Raw genomic sequence first — 19,282 nt, forward strand, 5'->3', positions numbered from 1 at the left:
ACAAGAACAGAATGTTCAGCATATAAATTAAAAGGGTTGTGAAGAATTACAAATACAAACAAAAAACCCTGGGGGAGATTCTTAAACATTTTGCACTGGGTTAACAAGCACAAAAAGTTTTTTTTTCCTGATTCACTTTCCAGTGCCAAACCTATTTTGCGCTGGAAAGTATCCAAAAGTCACACAAAGCAGCATGAAATGTGGCTTTGCATTACTTTGTGTCAAGATGGGCGTTACATGGGCATTCCCATGCAACCACCCATGCTTTTTGACGCTAGACCCTGTCTACTAACATTAGTACAGAGGGTTTAGCACCCAAAATGAACACTGCTGAAAAGCAGGCGTTAAAAGGATAAATGTTTTCATTTCTCCTTTGTTTTCCGACTTTACATGTGTGCTACACTGTACAGCACACATACAAACTAGGAAAAGTTTTTTCGCTTGTCTAGACGTGTTTTGTACAGAAAGGGTATCCTTCCTGTACAAAACCTATGGCAGACTCAGGCACGCACCCTAGCACTCTAGCGCTAAGGTGTGTGCCTGGCGCACTGCAGCTGAAATCAGCACCGGCGCTAGGGAGCGGGAGGAGAGTGCCACATCTCTGTGAATATGGTGCTCTCTCCCTGTCACACAGCGCAGCATTTTTGACTGCTGCTTTCTGTGACACCTTTGAGAAGCTGCGCCCCAGAGTTTGAATGCACAAGTAGTTATAGTTCGATATACATTTTCAGAAATAATTTTCCATAACTAAAAATTGTAAAGAATGTTATAACCTAAAATGCAAGAAATAGCTAGGTCTTCTTCAGGGTGCTAAAGTGTAACAGTATGTAGATGTTCCAATTGAAAAATGAGAATCAGGCCACTATTTTTGTTTTCTGACAGAAAGTGGTTATGTAGGAAAAATGGAGTGTCCATACCTCCAAGTGTGCATCACTCAAAATATTACAAGATCTCACTCTAAGGTGTCTGTAGGTGTTTTGAAAGTAGGGCGAAGGCAGATCACAGCATAGTGTGGCATAGCAATCAAATGTGAGGCATGGTAACCCATGCATGTAATGGGAGTGATTAAGGTAGCAGACCACTTAGGGTAAATGAATAAAGCATCCCAAAATAGAAAAAAACAATAAGAAATAAAACATAAGAACCAAGATATAATAAGTCATAATTTCAGACTCTGTACTATGGCATTCAAGAATTGAGTGTTTCTGCCAAAGGATGAGAATGAATCACAAAATGAGCGATATATAGTGAGTGTATCTAGAATGAGCCCTATGGTAATCAAGGTCGCGGAGACATGTTTAGATAGTAAATGCTAAGCACAATGAAATAAAAGTATTTAAATACGTTGAATTACATATTCATTTTCTTGTAACAAAAAGATATTATATGCTTCATCATTACTCAGTCCTGGAGCTAGGTCACTGTAGGAAATCTTAGATAATATGTGCCGTGCAGACAGGCCCAGCTATATCTATTAAAGATTGGTAAAATGCAATTCTAACTGAGGTGTAAAGATTATTATGACACATTACATATATTTCCATAGGATCCTACCTATATATAAGCCTTTTAGACAATATCAGTTGCATTTAAAAGTATGCTGTATGCGGCCCAGACTCTACTGAATTAAAAATTCAAGAAACATTAAAATTGCTGTAATTTAAAAACATAATATATAATATAATAATGAAAAATATTGTTAACATGTTGTTACTTGTATAGAAGCCCTCACCTTTATAGAGTTGCCTTAGTGTTATTGTGGGACCAGCTAATTTAGCAAATAATGTGATAGAAGCATCAGGTCAGGTTCAGAATCAGAAACAAGTTTATTTAGACATGTGTCCATAAATCATTCTAAAGAAAAAGGCATGCTTAACAATTAAAACATTTAAAGCAGTTAAAAACATTTAAAAATATCCCCCTCCTGGCTACCCTACCCCCCTCCAACTCACTACGTTTCATGATCAAAATTGTGTTTTACAGATCGTAAAAACCGATCAATTCCAACTGCCACATCAAGATAACGCATTTCGGACAATAACTCCACAGCTTTATTCCTATGGAGAGCATCATATTTCAAAAACAGAAGTCTTAAAAACTTGATTCTATTTGTAAAATAAAAGACACAGTCCATAAGGATATGCATATGGGTACATTTACCTTTCAGATGGCAGGGGCAGAGACCACTATTATTCTGTATCCTGATCCTGTGTGGGTGGGATGAGTAGATTGGATTGCATCCCACCCTAGGCCTTAAAACTTCATTCCTCAATCCTGGGTCTGGTAGCCGTGATAGATAGGGGAAAACAGTATCCTGGCCCAGAGTAGCGATCAAGAAACTAATTCTGACGCCGTAGAAGCTGATTCCCTCAGTGCTCGTTTGCCTGGAAATGGCAGCCAAGATGTAACTGTACCACTATTTATATGAAGGTTCCTTAGTGCAATTATTCTGATTCTTACGGCATTTGCCCACATCCTTTTACTGCTTTGGATCTCTTCCCAACACAATTTAGAGACTTTGACCACCTTATCATTCTCCGACAATGCATTAAAATATCTTAGTGCCCTAGTAGAGGCCGCCATGTTCCAAGAGACCAGATTGCATTCTCTCCAAATTCAAGAAACCTTAAAAGGGATGTGCAGGAAGGTGCCCCTTCCTGCACATAAGCAATCAATAATGGCAATTTGCTACTTTGGCGTGTGCTGCATTCTGCCATTATTTAATGATTATATTGTGCAGGAAGGGGTTTTTGCATGGCGTGAGTTTTTGGCACGGTCTCGGATTTACAGATCCTTGTCAATCTGGGGCAACGTCAAAAAGCAGTGGGTGGAATGCCCACAGTAACACCCATTGCACGCCCCTTTCACGCAGATACTTGCGTGAAAGGGGACCACATTTAGCGTTAAGCCATGCAAGTGATATGGTGCAGGGCAGTGCGACGTGACGAAGTGACGTTCCTGTGGCACAATCCCCTTGTACATATGCCCCACAGTTTCAGAGATGTTTTTTTTTTTATATAAATCTTTTTAGTTTCAGAGATGTTGAATCAATCATCCAAATCGAAAATCCCAAAAGATTTTTTCATAAGATGTGGAGTTGTAATATTGCTATCCCTCCGGGGAATGTTTACATCTTCAAACCCTGAACAGCTCATGTCTTCTTCTTGATGTGCTCAGCCTCTGGTGCGCTCTCAACTTGGCACCAGGTCCTACTTTTGTGTTGTCTGATGCTTGTCTTGAGGTATCGAGTCAGTTGTACGGGCACCTTATCGCATACACTGCATTGCAATAGCTTCAGTTAGTGAAATCAGGTAACCCTCTGATTCCACAGTATTTTCACATTCCAACTAATACAGGCTAAAAGGAGTTTCTTTGGATTTCTGTAAACATCATGCATCTCCAGTTCTCAATGATTGTTTGATCATGCAAATGTGGGAAGAGTTTTACCAGTCTTCTGTCCCCTTTGGTGTTACAGTACACTATAAAGGAATGTTATTTTTTCTTTTCTGTCAGTATGATTGCCTCATTTGTCATTCTTTTCTTCAAAGTTCAGAGCAACCTAGAAAATATCAAAGATGTTGCAGTCACACAGATTTTTGATCAATCTGCCAAAACGCGACGGTGCTCTGTCGCAAAGCCAGGAGAGCACTGGGGTTTCTTTCTGTACAGACGAGCAAAGTGATTGTTGCCTCTGAGGCTGAGGCGCTCCTGACAGGCAGTGGTAGCTGGTCTAGGATAAAAAGCCCCGGTAGCCCAAAATGATTTTGTAATAATCCTTGATGCCTGAACCAATCCAATTCAGTTAATGTTTTACTCATATTGACCACTAAATAATAGTATTTCTGCCTGTATCGTTTGTGGAACTTTTAGCTCATTTATTTATTAATAGTAGTGTTGCTGTTCACCTTGTTGCTTGTTACTGTTCATGTACCACAAGCAATTGTTTCTGATGAATGCTGTTTGTGATAGGCTACCGAAGGATGCTGAGGGATTCCTCAGAGACCCTGTTTACGTGATAGGAACTAGATTGCTTTGATTTTGTGTGGGTTCTGTCTTTTCTGCATAGTTCAACAATACAGTTTCCTAAACTGAGAATGCTGGAGAATGTTTGAATGGAGAAAGTAGAATCTTGCTGATGGCTCAGTATTGCCCACAGGACTTGCCTCACTCTGGTATCCAGGTTGCGCTGATACTTACGTTGGCAGTTTTTGAGGTTTCTCCTCTGTCACTCCTCATCCTTCCAGCCGCACTATTGCATTTGTGCCTACAGGGTGAGCGTATAAACCTACAAGGTTAAGGGTGTTCCGTAGAATGAAACATTTGTGGGCATATTAACAAGGAAATGGAGGAGCACGGAGCTGCCCCAAATTTGGCAGCACGGCGATCCGCCATTTCCAAAACACAGGGATGTGCCGTATTTACAACAATACGAAGCACCCGTGTTTTCCCTAGGGCTGGCATTAAAAATGGTTGCCTAGTGCCAATGCAGGCACCCTTACACCATAGTGCAAGGGTGCCTGCATTACATGGAATGATTGTTAATGTGCAGGAAGGTGGAAGAGTGTTTTGCCCTTTCTATGTGTGCTGCAAAATGCAGCACGCATGTGAGTATTTCTCCCCCTTACACCATTCTAATGCCTGCAGAAAGTTGTAAATCTAGGACGGTGTCAAAAAGCAACAGGTGTTGTAGTGGAACGCTCACAGCAACACTCATTGCATGCATTTTGCATGCAGAAAACCATGTAAAAGGGTACCATATTTACAAAGCGACGTTAAACCACATAAAGTGGTTTAACGCCGCTTTGTAATTATGGAGCAAGGTATTGCGCCACAGGAACGTTGTTAAAAGTGAGTTCCTGTGGCGCAATGCCCTTGTAAATATGCCCCTTGGTTTCCACCATTTTACTGAAGCTGTACTCTGTGGGCCACTTCGCAGGACTGGAATAGATTTATTACCCGGTGTTGATGCCAATGTTTACACCATGTATCCTATGGTATTTCAAGGCCCTGGAGTTCCTTAAGGACGGTTTCATTTTAAGACTTTCAGTGGCATATTTACAAGCCCCTATCACCAACACAACGTCACTTTAGTGACAAGGCAGCGTTAAGACACTTTACATGGCTTAACGCTGCCTTGTAAATAAGGCACTCTTTCACGCTGTACTTAGTGTGAAAGGGGAGGGCTATGGGTGTTGCGGTGGGTGTCCCACTGCAACACCTATTGATTTTGATGATGTCCCCTATTTACAAGGGTGGCGTAAATAGGAGGCAGCGCCAAAATTAAGAGCAGGAAAAACTGGTCTTACCATGGCGAAACGAGGAGAAAGGCATTATTTTTCCTCATTTTGCTGCTTCCATGTGTGCTACCTTGTGCAGCACACATAGAAACATCAAATTGCCATTGATTGTTTATGTGCAGGAAGTTGACAATCAAAAACAAATGATTTTTTGCAACTTCTATGTGTGTTACATTAAGCAGCACACATAGAAGTTTCAAAACTCCCTGAATATTGTTCATGTGCAGGAAGGTCTCACTTCCTGCACATAAACAATAATTTCTCTCAGCACAAACACCCATGTATTTTGGTGCAAGGGTGCCTTCGCTGGCGCTAGGCAGCTGAACTCATCACTAGGGAAAACACTTGTGAATACGGGCATCCCTGCGTTTTCAGAATGGAGAAGCATGGCGTTAGCAATGTTTGGTTAACGCCATGCTTCTCCATTCTGCTGTGGATATGCCTCTTAATCTCTTCAGTAGGGTGTCAATCGACACCAAATAAAGCAGTAAAGGAAGTCTGAAACTCTGTATTATTTGTATCAAATGACTCTTCGTTCATCACACAGCTTCAAGAAAGTAAGCTATTCCTGCAAATTGCTTTTGGGTTAATAAATCCACTGCCAATTTTGAGGGTAACGCTTTAGTCCCATTGTAATTCCTATGAACCAAGGTGGTATATTTGATTGCCATCATTTGAGAATGCACACGTGCAGAACTGGGGCCTTTAGCCTTTAAGGGTCTTCATAAGATCAATGGTTTGACCCAAATAAATATTTTTCTGTTTCACTCTGAGTAAGATAATGTACTACCTGTTTAATTCCCAGACACTGACAATTGCATTCGTACTCTACCGCTCTACACTGTAACCCATTCTTAGTCCTGCAGTCCATGCAGTCTCCAGTCAAGCTATCCCCCTCTTACTTCCCAACTGCCATCACCTCTCATGCAACCACTTTAAGTCTCTTGGTTGTATGCCATCCTCTGTGTTTCAATTTATTCTGTGGTTTTGGTTTCTCGTTTATATTTACTTCTAGCTACATGCTCCACCACCCACTTTACACCGTAATAGGGACATCTTAATCACCCACTTGTCCATGTCTTACTTAGGGCCTGAGTATGATCTTGGGGGATGGGATACTCCGTCTGTGGTAGTAGGATGCTCCGTCACAAACGTGACAGATAAACCGTCTGCTGTATAACAAGTTCCATAGGGTATAATGGAATTGTAATTTGGTCTTTGTAGCGGAGTAACCCTGTCCGCCGACATCGTAATCAAGCCCCTGCATCCCAGTGTCTGACATATCGATTGTGATGTCTATATTCAGGATATACCTTGGGGTCATCTAGAACTAGCCAATGTCTTCATTATTCTGAGACATTCTTGGGTCTACAGACCACCTTTAGATCAGAACCTCTGTGACTGCTCCTCCAAAGCATTATGAAATCTTGCAAGACCCGCACTCCCGTTTCCAATCATCAAACATTATTTTCAGTAGCAAGCAATGGATGGAACAGAATACTAATAATTCCATGACAGTAAATACCCAAAACATTAACAGCCTGGGAAAAGGGTGCTCTAAAATTACCCCGGAGCCGGAGTAGAGGGCCACGGCTTCTGAAAACTTACCTCTGCTCTTCGTTTCTTAGTGATGTCTCAGATACACCTGTTTGTTCGCCCGTGGATACACAATCGTCTTAGTTGTTGTTCCTATTTCATGGCTCTCTAGTTTGCTGTGTGCATTTTCTTGCCTTAACGACATTAAATACCCGAGCTTCCTTTTCCTGTTCTAGACTCTTAGAGCCTTTCTGGTTTCATACTTGCTTTTCCTTAAATCAATGCTTCTTTCTTCAGAAATCATTATTTTAGGAAAGATGGTAGTACGACTGAATAATTTATCTACACGACTTTTAAAAAGTGTTACATTTTGTGGGAAAATAATGTGAACGAAATAAAGAAACTTGCAATTCAGAAACACCTGGAACAAGTTGCACAAGACTTGCATTCCCAAGATGCTACTTTGTGGATTTACGATTCAATTTCTATGCGTTTTTCGCATTTTTTAAAAATATTGCTTGAATAAAGATTATAATGCTTGGGTAATGCAGTTAATTATTCATTGTTTTACATTTACATTTATTTATAATGCCAAACCATTCGCCTTAATTATTAACAATAAGAAAGACAACATTTTCCTTTATCTGAGTTCAGGGCAATTTTAGTGTATCTGCATGCAATACCAGGCTGGTGTCCCCTTGGCTAGGGGTAGAAAGCTTTGGGCCATATGACAACATATTTTTGCAAAGCACTATTGTATGTCCTTGGCGGTTAACAAGCAGTGCCTAGAGCAAACACCTTTTACCACCATATTATAAAAAAATGATTTGTGGAGGTGGTAAAGTGTGACAAGAATATTTATGCATATTTGCTGTGCTGCATTTTGTTGGGGTGGTGATCTGTTGTGGGTTTTGTTGTTGCCCTCTAAAAAATGTTTGTGTTATTGTGGTGTTACACTTAGGTTGTTTTCTTGCATTGGGCTTTCACTGTTTTGTTGTGGTATTGCGCCCTGTTATTGTGAATATAATAGTAATTGCATTTATATATCGCTTATTACCCCTGACAAGGCATCAACGCACTTTATGCTGGATAGCACTCTGCTCCAGAATGCAAAGTTAGTGGTTAATTCAGTGTTATTGTTCACTGTTGGTTGCACAGATTAATCTTGTGAGTTTAAGAAAACTATTCTATGGATTCACTCCAGTTTTTTTAGGTAGATTAGAATAATAGAATTCAGGAGTGATCATTAGTAATGCTGGGGAGGGTGGGTGTTAGTTCATGCAGATGGTTGGTGGTGTTAATAGGTACTCTAGATGAGGCTAGGGATTGTTAGGCTGCAGGGGCAAGACTATCAAGGAAGGAGATGTGATGTTTAAAATGATTTGTGGGCAGTTTTTAGAAATACATTCATAAAGATTACGGCAAACATGCACGTGACTCAGAGAAGGTTGTGCTCAGAGAGAAGAGGCAAGGACAGGATGGAAGGAAGGAGAAGGACCTTTGAAAGAAGAAAGGAATGGCGAAGAATCATAATTTGTGAGTTACAGTCAGTTTTCATGCTGTATCTTAGAAATAAAAGAAGCAGGTTTTTGGAAAAGCATGAAATTTGAGGAAGCAAGACTGTAGAAAGAAACAATAGTATCTGCATGTGGAAATAATGTTTTATTATGTACTTTTGACAGGCATGAGGGCCCTTTTGTGATTAAATGTCCCGCAGAACGCCGTCCCTGTTATGTTTTTGTGTCATTTTGCTTTGTTTTTGTCTTGTGTTCATGCTGTGCTCTGTTACAAGGGTGGTGGAATCCCTTTTTTGTAATCCACAATATGCAGACAGAAAACCTTATGAAACTCCACCTAATTCTGCTAGTTTCATATCTGCCTGCCTGAAATTAAAAAAGTGAAATGCAGACAACGGGTCCTGCAGCAGCACAAGAATTCTTCATTGCACACAGCGAGGAAAGCACACTTCTTGTGCCATCCAGCAATGTCAGAGGGCAGTCAACATGATCACTCTGCAGTTAATTACATTAAGTTAGTTACACTGCCTGGCCCCATCGGTGTATGAAAGCAAGTAATCCAGCCTGGGAGCCAGTGTGTGGTGCCTGCCAGATCACCAGGGCGACCCTTCAGGCAAGTGCTCACACAGGCTTCCCTGCTGGAGGAGTTGTTTTCAAGATCAGTGTCAGGTGTCCGGGCTATATATTTACCATAATGCTATAATCATTAGGTAAATAGTCTAGCCCCTCACAGTTCTCCTGAAAGCAACAAATGGGTAGTTTTTTCCCACCCACTGAAGTAAATAACCTAGATTCAACCCAGCAGGTAGAAAACACATTTCTGCTTGTTCCAAAATGTCTCCAACCATTTCACCCACCCCCATTCTACGTTAGAGATGACTTTTGTGATGGCAACAAATGCTGCCTCAGTTTGAGTCACAAGCTTTACATTTACTGTAAACAAAACACTAACTTCCACTGATGGAAAAATACCGCTGCTCCAGCTCTTCAACTATTTGAGACACAAGTCAGCCCAAAACTGTGGCTGAGACAACACCTTAAATCAGCCCTCCAGTTCTCACTTTCTTGAGACCGCCTCTTCTGTTGAGGGGAACGGGTTACGTCTTGCAGGCCGTACCTCGTGATTAAGGGGTGGTCATTCACCTCTTTTTCATGGCTCATATTCTGGTGGGAAGATATCAGGGCGAAGGCAAGAATGGCAGGACATGTACATTGACAGCAGTGCCTCACTGGAAAGTAATAACCAGGCAGTTCAACAGATTGCGCCTCTTTTATCTTCACCATGGTGTGTGGTGCCTGTCCATATGCTCAGATACTCCTCACTTTAAATTTCCGCTTCTTACCAGTTTTTCTGTCCTAACTTGTCTAATGCCTGCTCTTTGTGTAGCGTCTCCTCCAATTCAAATATGTTATCTTAATTCCTATTCAGAATTAAAAAAATGTTGCTGTATCTTCCAGTCCTGAAGACAAAGTCTTCCCATAGCATTTTGGAAACAATGGACAAGTAGTTCTCACCCTTCACTAAACTGACGTGTAGCAGGCATGCAGCTATGCCTGTCATGCTCTTCAGCATCTTGCCTATCCATCTATCCTCTAAGAAAATTTGGTGAACTATCAATAATGAAATATAATAGTGAGCCCTTCCGAGAGGACCATAGGTGCCTGATTTATGTGTAGCCTGCCTTACTTAATAATAATAATAATACTGATATTTGTAAAGCGCGAACAGCTACCTCACGAGGAGGTGTCCCGGCGCTATAGACCGCTGGGGAACCCGTCCTGGCTATCCCTGTGAGATGGTCCCTTTCGGGGTATCTCCAAGGTGAAACCAGGCATCCCCAGCGTCTGTGGGGGGCCGTTGTAGAGATGAGGCAAGCTTAATGCCCAGAGTTGCCGAGTGTGTTCCTGGTTAGAGTAGGTACCGAGGCGAGAATTATCGAGTCCGTTTTGACCCTGGTCCACGACCCTGCCGCGTCGGGAATTGAACCCTGGTCCCTGGCCAATTCTCTGCTTACGGGTCTGCCGCCTCTAACCAGTGAGCCACACCTCTCTACTTGTGGCATCTATGTACTGCATCTCTTCCTGAGGTTCAAACTGTTGTCACACCATGGGCTACGTGCAAGCTGCAGGGTTGGGCCTCCGGCCCTCACTTGAGTCCTTTCCCCCAGCAAAGGAAGGGCCACTGTGTAGGGTTGAGGAGTCTGCCCGCAGTATTACAGAAGCATCCGTGCACTCAGCATGGGCGCATTCAAATCCTCGGAGACTGATGCGCACCTACGTACAGTAGAGCTAATTAGAAGGGCTACGTTATAGGAAATGCCCTGGCATCATGGAGCAGCTAGGAATGACCGGGTGCTGCCTCTGTGAAGAGAAGGAAGACTGGCTCCTTGTTCTAGATTATTATCTGGAGTCACCAGTGAATGACACATATATTGGATTACAAATATTGTGCACTATGAATATTGTGTCAAGAATATAACGACTACTAAAATATCATGGAACAGAATATTGAAGGTCAGAATAATGTTTTTTTGTTATATTGTTTTCAAGAATATCATATTTAATATAAATTGTTTTTGTATTAATTTTATTAATGTTTTAGTTAATATATTTATTTTAGGTGTTAGTATTGTTGGCATAATTTTTATTATTTAAAATTATTTTTATTTACATTTAATTATTAATTTATAATGTAGTGGGTGTTGGATGTTTAGGGAAAGGGGCTGGGAATTTTCTTTAAACACAACTAACTTACATGTTATGTAAATACATTTTTTAGGGTAGATTTAATATTAAAGTAGTGAATAATTATTTAAAAAAATGTGTTGTTTTCTGGTTATTTTATGTATGTAAGTGTAATGTGTCAATTTTAATGTTGTTGGTAATTATTATATTTTTGTTCATTTCCATATTGGTAGCAGGTTGCTGGGTTTGATTGGGAACAGTGGGAGTAGTTTATTAAATTATAATTACTTACATTTAGGTGCCGATTCCGATCCGTTAAAAAAAATTACCGTACGACTCGTATCCGTATTTTTTTACGTACGAATCGTACAAGTCCCGTACAACCGGTGAAGTACGATTCTTACGTTAAGAAATACATACGAATCGTATCGGGAAAAGGTCTACGAGACGTCCCCGGACAGTTTTACGTACGAGTCGTAAAACTGAAGTCCGAGCGCACAAGTCCGATCCGTACCGGCGTTCCGAATACACAAGCGTATGGAAAATGTCCCGTACGGAGCGAACTTTGTACGACCCCTACCCCGGGTACACTTATGCCCGGGGTATGAGTCGTACGGCCCCCCCAGCCTCCCCCCCACCCGCGTATGTCCGCATCATAACCCCCCACCCGCGTATGTCCGCACCATACCCCAGGCGTACCCCAATTCTCGTGTATGTACGGACCGTACATACGCGAGGATTGGGGTACGCCTGGGGTACGGTGTGGACATACGCGGGTGGGGGGAACAGTGCAGACATACGCGGGTGGGGGTACGGTGCGGACATACACATCGTACATATGCACTGTTGGCCTATGTACGGTGCATACCCCAACAGCGTGTATGTACGCACCGTACATATGCAATGTTGGGGTACGCACCGTACATGATGACACGTACGATGTGGTTGATGGCGTGTATGTTGCGCACCGGGCCCCCTTTTCGTCGTGCATCGCAGCGTACTTAGCTTTTCCGGCACTTTTTGGCTCCCGTAAAAAAATAGCAGTGCGGAGTGCTGTAGGTACGAATCTTACTTGCTGGTCCGTAAAACGCTGCCTGACTCCGTGCGGACGTCGCATACGCGCTGTCCAGGATCAGAATAGCAGGTATTTTTTAGCCGTATGGTGTTTTTTACGATTCGTATGGAAATGGTATTTCTGTACAAATCGTACTTGCTGGTTTGTAAGGTGGATTTTCCGGGTACGAGTCGTACGGAGAATACACTCCGTACGACCATTCGTACCCGGGTTTTACAGGATCAGAATCGGTACCTTAATGTTCATTTCTTTTGGTAAATTAAATGTTTAATTGATCATTATTTCTGTAAAATTATGTAATTGTTTAATTATTTTATGGAGCTAAATTCAATCTGTGAATTTCAATGTGTATTTACATTTTGACATTTTTGTTTGTGATAATGTTATTTGCTACATATATATATATTTATATACATATACGCATATACGTATATATATATATATAAGTATATAATATTTGTTCTACTTTATGTTTATTTTCTATATTTAATTTAATGTTTTAAATAAAACCATTTCATATGTTTATGTTAATATTAAAATTAAACAATACTTCACTTTTGGTTGTATACATTTTTGTTAATTTTAAATTTACTTTACTGTAAAAAAAAATTATGAAATGTATTTGAAAAATTGTTTCTTTTTTAGTATAGTATTAAAGTACACACATACATCATAACGTAATCTTCTTTCTGCAGTGCATACAATTCTTTAAATAAGGTGGTAACTCTCACAGCAGGTGGAGTTGATGCTCTACATCTGGCTGCCATTAGCCTTCCTGGACAAGCCCCTCAAGGAAAGACAAAAGGCCTAAGCCCTGCCTAGAAACCCCCGGCCCTCTAACAATGGAGGGGCAGATTTACTAAGGTTTTGCAAAGGGTTGTGTCACTTTTTTGGGCGCAGGCGCAAATTCCCTTTAGACATTTACTAAGCCATGGAAAGTCACTTGACGTGGCTTTGCTTGGTTTAGTAAATACAAAGTAACGCAAGGCAGGACTTCCGTTACCTTCTATTGAGAATGTGTTCAATGGATTTTGGTGCATTCCTAGATTTACTAAAGGTAATAAACCTGAGAATGCATTAAAAAGCTTCACTTTTACTTCATTCTATGCATGCTGTGTTCTGCAGCACGCATAGAAAGAGGAAAAATGCCTTTAAGGATTGTTTTTGTGCAGGAAGGTATGTCTTCCTGAACAAAAATGAAAAGAATGAAAAAATTACTTTTATTTGATTTAGTTTAAATCATATAAGGGCGGCACATTCACCAATGTACATAAAATTATCAAACACATATTCCGATTTGTTAGTTGCCTTAAATCTTATTAAAATTTATAATAAAAACAAATTAAAACAATATACACTGGTTTCCTACAGTCTTATTAATAGCCAGCCATGCTGTAAAAAGTATGCTTCTTGAAGGATTCTGCTTGAGCTGTACTAGAGCTGGGACTAAATTCAGGAACTTCCTCAACGAAAACCATCCTTTCTGTAAAGCAGACACCCTTGCATCATGATACAAGGGTGCCTGCGTTGGCACTAGGCAGCACACAGTGCGTCAGCACTAGGACAGAACAGAAATGCTCCTGTCTGTAAATATATAGCATTTCTGCTCTCTCCCTTTCACGCAGCGCAGCACAGCAACTTTGCTTGCTGCCCTGCATTGTGGGAATGTAAGTAAATCTGTCCCTGAATGTGCTGACTCACTCTCATTTTCCTATCATCGACCAAAAAGTGATGCTCTAGAAGGACTAATCGGCAATCCCCTCCTAGATAGGTCACATGGAATGTCTAACGGCAGCCCTGTCTCCTTCCCTTCCACACTTCAGCCTCTGGAACTACACTCTCCATCTCATGAATGAAGGCAATGTACATTCACTGCGAAGGCTGTATCAACACCCCCATCCTGTGGCATGTCAAAACCAGGGCAATATTGAAACCTCTGGCCGTAGAATACTTGCACTCACCTCACTGCCCACACTAAAGATTTCATGGATTCTGAAACAAAAGGAAATACAGGATACCAGATTCAACATATCACACAGTATATTGCGCAGATAGATGTTGGCAGTTATAAAAAAACATATAATGCTGACAAAGGACAACTGCAGATTTGTTCTTCCTCTTAGTCAGACACACAAACAGAATATAACGATGGAGTGTGAGTTGCTGTTTATTGCCCATCATGCTTCTACCGAACGTGACTCCTGTGACTTCTCCCATGCAGACTATGACCAGTTGGTGGAATTTGGCCAGAAGCCTGAGTCATTGTTTGCAAATTCTTTCCCAGTGCAATATTGGCTTTTTCCAATCTTAAGGATTCTGAAGACACAAACACATTTTTTTCTTGCACCTAAAAGCCATTGACCAAAAGTAACATGCCAAAATCGTGTCAATTACAGTGCTAATATCTTCCATCAAAGGTAACAAACTGTTTTGAAATTTCCAAGGTGGGTTTCATGTTCATGTGCACATAATGGTGATCTATAAGTTATCACTGCTCAGCCTTGGATAACCTTGGGTTAACTATATTCTGAACTAGGGTGTACTGGGCTAGAGGCAGAATTCCACATAACTAAGTGCCTCTGTGCAGAAGTATATTTGTTCAGCTATTGCCACCACAAAAGGTCTGTTTTCAAATTAAAACAGTTATCCCAGATATGGCACCTATCTCCTGAAAATATTATGGATCCCATTGCAAGAGCCCATCTGTAACCCTTTGATGAATTTAAATGAAAGTTGATTAGTTCTGTTTTAGAGATTGGGCTCGCAGGTACCGACATACTCAGAAGGCTGCTAAAGTTTCCTCTCTTGCCAGAGGAATGGCTTACACTAGTGCAGAGTCCATTTATTGAATATGAAAGGAGTCAATTATTAGCTAAATAGTATAAAGAAAAACCTGCATGAGTGTATAAGACAGCCATCCACGGTTTGCAGTATCAGAGTTAGGATCACAATGATTTGGGTTCTTTGTCACATAATAGCCAAAATATAGACTTATCGTGAAAATAATGGTGTGATTGTTGATACGGTGGCACCTGCACATGTCTGATTATTCATTGGGCTTCCTGCCTTCCTATTTGCTTATTGTCATGGTAATCAAATATTTTTACCAAAAAAAAGGCTAGTGCACCATTACATTGGCACATCTGCACACCAATGGTGAGGATAAGTAGTAAGGAAGGCACAATCGATCACACAGAAAAACAGCATTCTCTTTTCCCCATCATCTTTATCATGCATTGTCTATCCGTTATGCTATATAGCCCCATGAGATCAGGGTCTCCTGATCTTATCTAAGTCCTTTTACATACTAGTTGTTAGAAATTGAATTACTGGTTGACTGGGGTGTGAGCCCTGGTAAAGCAGAAGCCTCAATCACAAACACAACCATGTAATGGCCAAAGCAAACCCCAAATTAACTTTTGCTCAACCCCCTGGTACCTTGGCACAGAGCAATCAAGCTTAACTTAGAGGCAATGTATTTGCTGCAACACTTCAAACAGTGAAACAGTGAAAACATCACACAAAAAGATCACACACCAGGTTAGAAAAAAGGAGCTTAATTTAAAATAACAAGAACAGAACAACAAAAATTCGATCAGTGAAGCCACAGTTATGATTTTTTAGAGAATAAACTGCATTATAGTGCCTAAAAGTATAACACACCAAACACAGCTATCTTGTTGCACTGGGCCATGTCAAAGTCAAAGTTTCAGACCAACCGCAATGGAGAACTGGTCAGATACAGTCCCAGACAGAAGTTTGACCGTATCAAGTTTTGTGCCAAGAGTCCCGTTCACATTAGAGAGGGTCCCGAGGAGCAAGGAGAGTGTAACAGGTGGTGATCAGCATGGTGCGAAGTGCAGGGTAGGCGACACAGACGGGCAAGCTGGAGCTTTGTGTGGGAGGTCCCCTCTTGGGCTGTCGATGATGCTGTGTGAACAATTGGGCTGGAGTTGCTCCTACTGATTTTCACTGTGAGTGGCAAGGTTCCAGTGCAATCTGGCCCATTCGCGGTCGCAAATAGTTCAACAGCTTGAATTAAAGAGTTTGTGACCCACACCAAGGGTCCAGGACCTGAGAGGACTACTTGGGGGTCAGAAACTTGCTGAAGACGGGTCCAGGAGCTGTTGGGGAACCTTTATGTCCCTGAGGCTCATATCAGGAGGCCAGCAGACTAGCCTTTTGAGTCAATCTGGGTTCCAGGGTTCAAGATGGAGTTGTAGGTACACTTCTTCTTCCAAAGGCAAGAGGGAGGCAGGACAGCACAGCAGAGAGGCAGCTCCTTTCGAGCAGCAGCCCAGCAGAGTGGCAGTCCTTGTAGCAGCACAGCAGTCCTTCTTCCTGACAGTCTCTCCACAGGTCCAGAAGTGTACAGAAAAGTTGCAGTCTGAGGGCCTTTGAAGTGAGGAGAAGCTTCTAGAGGCATACCTTTGAAGTGCACAGATGTCCTGTCTTCCCGGTCCTGGCTCCAAACTAACTGCAGGGGGTATGCAGCACTTATGGGCCGATTACGATGCCATGCGGAAAGCTTCTGACCGACAGTCGGATTCCTAGACCATGTCAGAACCCATCCGCACGACTTGGTCGGAATCGAATTCGCCCGACCGATTACGATGTTTGTGGTCAGAAGGGAAAGCATTTGGCCATTCCAAATCGGTTCCGACCGGCTCCCGGAGAATCCATGTTGGTCAGAGACGAATCTTACATCCGAGTCGGACTGTCTGACACAAAAAGGCTGGGGTGCCCGTGACAGGGTGCAAGATTTTCCGCAAACACCCCTTATCCCCAAAGGAGCCTGTGTTGTTGGTCGGAACACGCGCTCCCATGGAAGTCAATGGGAGTCTGCACGAACGGTGTTCGGAAACATCGTAATCGGTCGTGCGGAACCGCCGACCACGAGTTGGTCGGACCGATTCCGAGAAGAAGTCGGGCAGAAAATTGCACACAACATCATAATCGCCCCTAAGTGTGGAGACAGGACACAGCCTCTTCAAGAGTAAGGGGGGATGGGCAAAGCTCCTCCCTTCCACCCTGCCAGTGATGGCCCATCAAGTCACACCTAAGCTCGCAATGTGTGTGGCTGTCTAGGAGGAATACACAAAGCCCAACTCCCACCCACACCCAGTCATGTGACCCAGAGACAGGCTGCAGGCACCAAATGGCTAAGGCAAGAAAATGTCAGCTTTCTAAAAATGGCATTTTCAGATTTGTAATCACCATAAGTTAGGATTTTAAATTAGGATTCCAGAGACACCAAACATTAACTGATTAGCTCCTTCCATTTGGAAACTACACCTTTAAAATGTGATAAGGCAATTCCAATGTTATCCTATGGGAAAGATAGGCCTTACAGTTGTGAAAAATGAATTTAAGAGTTGATCACTACCAGTACAATTGCATGTCCAACATTTTAAATATATCGCATCCTGTCCTCTGGGCTGTCCAGAGCCGGTCCTAGGGGTGACTTATATGTATTAAAAAGAAAGGTTAAAATGGCAGTTTAAACTGCAACAAGCGCTCTGTAATGGCAGGCCTGAGAAATGTTTATTGGGCTACTTAAGTGGGTGGCACAATCAGTGCTGCAGGCCCACTAGTAGCATTTAGTTTACAGGCCCTAGGCGCATGTAGTGTCTCTTTACTAGTGTCTTACAAGTAAATTAAATATGCCATTTGGGTGGAATTTTTTTGAGCCCAAGACCCACTGAGGCGGGGAATTGAACCCTGGTCCCGGGCTAGACCTCTGCATCAGGGTCTGCCACTCTAATCATTGAGCCACACTTCTCCACCGGATGCTTGTCCGCACTGTGCAATCAGTGCAAACTGCATCTTGCACAGTGCAAGCGGTCATTTTCTGCCGCTCGAGTAGATTTCTACTCGAGCGGCAGCTTTCTCTACGCGGACTGGTAGTTTCTCATTGCAAGAGGTCGCGAGCATACGCAACCACTCGCAATGAGAAACCTGACCTCCCCGCCTTGAGAATCTCGCCAGGAGGTTTATTTTCCACGCTCGCGATCGGCAACTTGATGTTGCTGCTCGCTAACAAGGAAAAAGTCTCGCCTAGATGTCATTTTGCTTGCTTGCAGTTGCCAACTTGACGTTGAGGACCGCGAGCAAGCAAAAAATTAACGCTGCACTATGCTGCGCGTGTTTGCACTGTGCTACATGCAATTGGCGCAGTGTGAAGTAGCGCAAACTTCGCAAACTACGCGAGCGTAGCCTAGTGCTTTGCCCAGGGTTAGTTAGCAGTGGTAAAGTGCACAGAGTCCTAAGGCCAGCAAAAATGAAGTCAGCAAAAACAGGAGGTCTGAAGGCAAAAGTTTAGGGGGAAATCACGCCAAGGTTGCCAGATCTAACACGTATCCACGAGTCATCAGTGATGTGCTATCATGTATCAATTTTTGGGGTTACAATAAAACAACCCAAATTCGAAGTCTTCAAGAGAGCTTCTCTTGACATAAACGTAGTTTCATATACTGTAGTTTCTATCATAAGCTTGTTACATTTGGAGAGAAAAGGTCCTAGGCACGTTCAATAGTGCACATTTACCAATGCACTTGTCTACAGGCGTTTCAATGCACTGAAACCTTCACTGCTTGGAAATGCCATAGCTGTAACTAATTTCACAGTTCTATCTTGTCCCGGATATATGTTTTTTCCAGATTTGAGAATGAGATTAACATCTTGTATGTGAAGAACTCTCAAGCTATTTTGACTGGCCTAATCTACTCCCTACAGTGAACAATTTGATGTGACTGAAAGTTGTTCTGTAAGAATATATATATATTTTTTTTTTGTGGTGTTTTATATAGCACTAACTAGACCCGGAGGTGTCAGAGCGCTCTACATGATCACCAGTTAATTTACACACAGAGGCATTTATTTTTGTTAGGCACAGGGAGATTAAGTGATTTGCCCAGAATCACAGCATGTTAAGCGCCCCTGCCGAGACTCAAACCCAGTTCCCCAGCTCCGAGGTCGACCACCCTAGCCGATAGGCCAAATTCTCTTGATTGGATTAAGATTGCTTGACCCAGTCTATATTCAAGAAGTGCCTTAGAAGCAGTAGAAGACACATCATCTGTTGGATTATTCTTCTTCCTACAGTTAATCTGACATTTTTCAAGCTGAAAAATCCTAGTCGCACACTTGCCCTTTTGGAAGTTTCGTTCCTA

The sequence above is a fragment of the Triturus cristatus genome, chromosome 8 (assembly GCF_964204655.1).
Source record: "Triturus cristatus chromosome 8, aTriCri1.1, whole genome shotgun sequence".
In the NCBI taxonomy this organism is placed as follows: domain Eukaryota; kingdom Metazoa; phylum Chordata; class Amphibia; order Caudata; family Salamandridae; genus Triturus; species Triturus cristatus.